The sequence below is a fragment of the Alosa sapidissima genome, chromosome 11, assembly GCF_018492685.1.
Source record: "Alosa sapidissima isolate fAloSap1 chromosome 11, fAloSap1.pri, whole genome shotgun sequence".
Classification (NCBI taxonomy): Eukaryota; Metazoa; Chordata; class Actinopteri; order Clupeiformes; family Clupeidae; genus Alosa; species Alosa sapidissima.
This window is the reverse complement of record NC_055967.1, coordinates 7,886,636-7,893,198: the sequence shown is the minus strand read 5'-3', so window position 1 is coordinate 7,893,198 and position 6,563 is coordinate 7,886,636.

The window sequence follows — 6,563 nt, the reverse complement described above, 5'->3', positions numbered from 1 at the left end:
AGTTATAATGCAACGGTCATTTTTGACCAGGAACACAAAACTAAACATGAAATGAACACAACAGGAGGGTTTTAAGTAGGCCTATAATTCGTTAGCCTATTAGGCTCACATTTTTGACACCAATGATTTCCCAATAGGAATAGGCTATATGTGTGTCCATAGGCTAAATAAGTAATAACATCTAAGTATTTTAAACTACTATTTTCAACTAAATGATGACAAAACAGAGGTACTTCTGGTTGGACCAAAACTTAAGCGAGATATTATTCTTAGTAATCTGGGGAACTTGGCACACCAGGTCAAACCAAAAGTAACAAGTCTCGGTGTCATCTTAGATGCAGAGTTAAGTTTTAAGCCCCATATCAGTAAAGTTACTCAGACAGCCTATTTCCACTTGAGAAACATTGCCAAAGTGCGGCCCTTTTTAACTCAACAAGATGCAGAAAAACTAATTCACGCCTTTATCACTAGCAGGTTAGACTACTGCAATGCACTTTTCACTGGTCTTCCCAAAAAACATCTAAAGAAATTGGCACTCATACAGAACTCTGCGGCTAGACTTTTAACTAAGACTAAGAAGAGAGAACACATCACCCCTGTGTTGGCTGAACTGCACTGGCTCCCTATTTCCTATAGAATTGATTTTAAGGTTATGTTAATTACTTACAAAGCTCTGAATGGCATAGCACCTTCATATATCTCTGAGCTTTTAATATCTTATCAACCACAAAGGAAACTTAGATCATCCAATTCTAATCTTTTAATCGTACCCAAAGTGCTCCACAAACAAAGTGGAGAAGCTGCGTTTATCCATTATGCCCCCAAACTATGGAACACCCTGCCTCTGTACATCAAGCAGGCGAGTTCAGTAAATATTTTAAAAAAGATCTGAAAACATACCTGTACAGGAAAGCTTTTAGTTAACTCATCTTATCCTGTAGACTACATTTTCAGATTATTCTACATCTGCTACTATTGGAGGGCGCAGCCAGCCAGAAGCAGATGGGCTCCCCCTATTAAGTCAGGTTCTGCTCAAGGTTTCTTCCTGGAATATGGGAGTTTTTCCTTGCCACAGTTGCCATATGGCGTGCTTGTGGGGGGTGAGAGGGTTAAGGCTGCCAGTCTTATGACGTCATTTTCTATATTTTTGATATGTTGCTGAGTAGATCATAAACAGCAAAGAAAAGTGATTGATAATGACTGACTGACTATTATTGTGTTACATGCTTCAAATGTAAAGCACTTTGAGCTGCATTCTGTGTATGAAAGGTGCTATACAAATAAAGCTTATTATTATTAATATTATTATTATTTAATGATCAAAATAACAAATAAAAAGTCTTTAATGAATAGTAACATCTAAAAATGTACCTGTTTTCTAATTTTGGAAGAATTTCTTTGTGTCCCCACTTCTCAACTGAGACATTAGGCTAATTAACTCAACTTTTCAACTCAGACATTAGGCTAATTAAAATGTAATAAAATTAGGCAATATCAAGTGCAGCTGTCAGATTGAAATAGAAATAGCCCACCAAATAGAACACTTAACATTACATGTTTGAAGAAGGCAGAATACATTTGTCACAAGCTCTGAAATGTGTAGGCTATAAAGTTTATTAAATATCTTAAATCTTAAAGTTAACATATCACAACAACCATGATCTATGAACATCTGTGAAGATAATAATTTGTCCACAAGGTGTAAGACTTATATACTAAGCAGACATGTTTTCTGTCAGTTGTTATAGCCCAACTGCCCCATGAGAGTATGTCCATTTTGGATCTTTATATTCATTTAAAATAAATTACCTAGGCCTACATTATAATGTTATAAATATACATTTATATGTTATAAAGTCAAAACTTAAGACAGTTCATGCAAATAGACTTATAGCTACAATAGTCTAACATTCATATTGTCTTAAAATGTCTAGCATTTATTATATTTTGTATTTATTATATTAGACACCTCAAATGTGGAGTCCCCCCCCCCCCACCCCACAGTGTCTGTTTTGTGGCATGGCCCCTAACACAGGCAGCAGGACACTGCAGAGAATATAACAATTTTCTTGTAATTGTCATGGCTACAAAACAAAAATAACGCAGACAATAAATAAGAGCCCATTACAAGCGGTAAATTTTATTATGGGATACCAGCACATAAAGCACATCTAAAATCGATGTGTCCAATGCACTTTTAATAAAGGTAATATTAAAGGTACAGTTTTCTAAGTACAATATAACAACATTCATATTAGAATGAAAAGTATTTAAAAGACAACATTAAATTTCTTATTTTTCTTTACAGCTGTATTTACAAAATGAATCAAAATACTTATTTTCCATACTTAGGAATCAGACAAGAAGGAGCAAAACTACTTGTGAAGACACTACCTCCTAAATAGAGTTTAAAAGAGCTGGGTAAAAAGTTACATGATCATCTGTCCCCATTTTAAGATCAGTAGCAAACGTGTGACATAAAAATTTGTGACAAACCACAAACCGTCCTCGGCTTTTCCCCCCCACATTTTTTATGCTGCTTCAACGTGGAGCGCATGAACCCCCCCCCCCCCCCCCGCCCTACCCCTGCATCACCCCTGGATCTCCCAACCCCTTAAGCTCACATGAAACAAACAGGAAACAGATCCAGATGTGTAGTATGCATATTTTACATACACATATGAATACTTAAAATACAATGCTTTAGTCATTTTTTGTTTGCAATACAATAAACTGAAGTTTTAACGTTGTAAAACTGAGGGTGGAACAAAAACGTGGATTGTCTAACTGTCCATTCTTTTACAGAAATCTAAACCTGATTCTACCAAAGTTGTCTTTTACCCAATGTCTGTTAGACCACACAACCGCTATGCTCTCTGACATCTGAATGGTTCAACAATCTTAGTTGAGTTGTTGACAGAAAATAAAGATGAATAAAACTGGATATACTGAGCACTGCAAATAATGGGTTGTCAACTGAAATATACAGCACATCGCAATAGATGGATCTAACTGTTTCTATGGTCTTAAACAAACATGAAAAACACCAATTACTTATAAAGACAGCGTATGAAAAAGTTGGACACACAAGATAGATAGAAGTCACCTAAATGTGCAAATACATTGTCATTCGAGTACATGTTTGAAAATCAAAAGAAACAAAACAATAGCAACAGCTGAATATAATGTCTGCATCCTGTAACACTGAGTATCTCTCAGTGTAGTTCAATGTGTATTATTGCAAGTATTATCTGTCTGCTACAGAGAGGAGCAAAATAAACAAATGGTTTTGTTTAACTGTTTTTTTTCTTGTACGTTTGCGTTGAGAATTCTTGTAAGGGTGAGCAAGAACACAAGTTGCTTGTAAAACATGGATCTGTGACAGTTGTCTGGGAAACTGTCATTAAAAAAAAGTTGGTTGAGTTTTAAATAAGGGAGCAAAAATGTGCCTGATTTCAAGCGTCACCCGTACAGTCATTTCCAGTATCAGTTTGAAGAACTCAAGTCCTTTCCAGCTGTCGATACTAAAACCCCACAGCTGTAGATATCTGTATGCAAAACAAACCAGCAACAAATCCAACCAGTGGTTTTCACAATCAGAACTAGGAGAAACACAATACTGTAGTTTATAAGCATGAGCAAACCCATTCCATGTTTTCGTTTTTCTTAAAAAAAAAACAAAAAAAAAAAAAAACAGAAATGCAAATGTTTTAATAGCCTTTTTAATTAATTGATACTGTTTTTTTTTTTTTTTGCTAAAAATCTTAAAAGTGAGAAGGAAATAGCCATATCCCAAGACTAGCACACTGATACAGGTACTTGCTGGGTATTAACGTCATTTTTAAAACCACTATCAGTTTCTTTACCATTGTTATCATTATCATTATCATTTATTGAATCCTAATATCAATAATGCATCAATACTCAGAGAAATGAGTGGACTAACAGGGTGGCCTAGTCTATGAATCAAGATTTGTTTTGTTCACAAAAGTAACTTACCTAGCACCACACGTCAGAATAACACAAAATAAATGTGCACACCCTACCTCTATCAAACTAAGTCTAAAAGAGAAGTATACTAAAAACAGAGATATCTTACAGCATGGTGTATTCAATAAACAGATAAATATTTGCACTGAGTAGGCCTTAATAGCAGTATTTTCTTCTTACCTATACAGACAGAAGTTACAAAGTTAACTTTATACATGTGATCAATAATAACATTAAATATTGTGAATTAAAAAGCAGAGAGTGAGGGGGAGAGAGAGTGGGGAGATGAAGCTTTACAGCATACAGGCCATATGAAGTTCTTAGTTCTCCACCCGGGAACTGAACCAGTCAAATATACAGACAAACAAACAAACAAACAAACAAACAAACCAAATCAAAAGAGAAGGTAAAATAAACAAACAAATAAACACAAAGTTAAAACATAACCCAAGATAAATAAGAGGTGTATTTACATGCAGATGTTCAAAGCCTATGCACAAAATTAATAATTATAATAATACACCATATATATTATTGCTTGACATTCGATTATGGCTAAAAGATTTTTCATTTTTTATTTATTTTTTAATGATCTTTTTTATTTCTATATTCTGAGACATAATTCACTTTCAATTACTGTGTCAGGTGTGCTTTTGGGAGAAGATAAAACAGACTTTCAGTTACTTTTTATATAGTATATAAAAAACTGCAAGGAGAATGGCTGATCTGGGGTCTTGGTCACACCTTCACATCCTCTGAACACGGACACTGTCACGAGTGTGACGTAACACTTCCTGTCTTATTACTACATATCTAAAGAGCACGACGTCACAAGTCAGCAGGTAGTCCGAACACCAGATGGGCGCAGCGCATCAAAGCAAGAAGGGGGGAGGTTACAAAATGCTAGTGCCTGCGTAGGTCGTGACAAGGTCATGACAAGGTCGCTGTTTGCATAAGGAGGCAATGAATAGGCAGGAGAGATGAGGTGCATTTCGGCATGCTTCTGCAGCCTCGCAAGAGAGAGAGAGAGCTTAAGCTCTTTGCTACCCGGCAAAACAACAACAACAACAACAACAACAACAACAACAAAAGAAATCACCTAAAACTGGAAAAGTAAGTCCACACACACACACACACACACACACACACAGCTGATCATCTTACCCTGCTGTTCCGCATCGATTAAAGCCTTGTCTGGGATTCGACTGGAGCAAACCATATGAGCACAGAAAAGCAAACACACACACACACACACACACACACACACACACACACACACACACACACACACACACACACATGTATATGCTACTTATGCGTATGTGTTCACTGTCCCTCAAAAAAAAAAAAAAAATATTAACACGTACAAACATACCAATATTGCTTTTACATGTGTTGATACACTTGGCTGGACAGAAACCACAGACCGATTCAAAAAACACGACAAAAAATACCACAGAACCCAGTCAAAACAATTATTTTTAACATCCGCAACAAAGCATACCTTTTAGCGGAACATCCTCAAAACTACACAGGTCCAAACAAGTCTGAGTGCCTCTGACAAATCACTGAAAAAGGGAGCCGAATAATAAGTCTCTTTTCTTTGCTCAGTCTTCTATATTGCTTAGTTTTTTGCAACATCGACAGGACTTTAATACAAAACCCCAAGCTAGGAGTGAGTGATAGCATTCCTCCCCAGCTCTGGGCTGCGACTGGTGGGGAGGACAGAGGCTTCTGGGAAAGGGAGTCCCACTGAAGGCTAAGCATCGCTGCACATCAGAATGTCTCAAGGACCCCACAGGCAGCCCCATGGACACCCGTATCGGTAATGTCTTAAAATACTAACTAGTGCCTGGAGTCATGCTGGCGAGAGAACACAGAGAGGTATTTGGCACGTGGAATCACCACAAAGTGATGAGTATAGAAGAATCCCAGCCTTCCAGACATGTCATATGAAACACAGCACACTGCTATAGGTGTTGGGATGAGGATGTGAGGAGCAGGTGATGGGAGTCAATTGCAATGGACAGAGTGGAGGAGGCTCCGGAAACCAGTATTTTTGGCATCTTGCAGTGGCTTGTGCACTCATTTTGTGCAGGACAGAGAGGGAACATATTTAAAAATACATGCCTGTTCATGCCTACAATGCCTGTTCAAACTTAATTTATAATGAATATTGCTGTGTTGTTTCTACGATATCTGGATACTGTAACAAGACTTTGATGCTAACATGTTAGCTGACTCTAGACCAAACTGATAAGCTATCAGTTTTATTATATGGGAGTCACCCTCGGTTCAGCAGTCAGTAGCTCTCTCTGTGTAGAGGCCTTAGGGAACTTTCCAGAAGGTGCTTGTGCACGTGCACACGCATCTGCACTGTCTGCTTGTCTCTTGTGAGGAGTGACGCACACCTGCCTTTAACAGCCACCTCCCACTTAGAGCCTAGAGTAACAAAAATCTCCCTGAGTGATTTCACTGAATGATCAAATTCAGCTCTCGGCTCTTTCTTGAAGATGAGGGCAGGTGAGGTCAAGTGAGGGTGTATGTGTGTGTGTGTATTGGGGGTGGGGGTG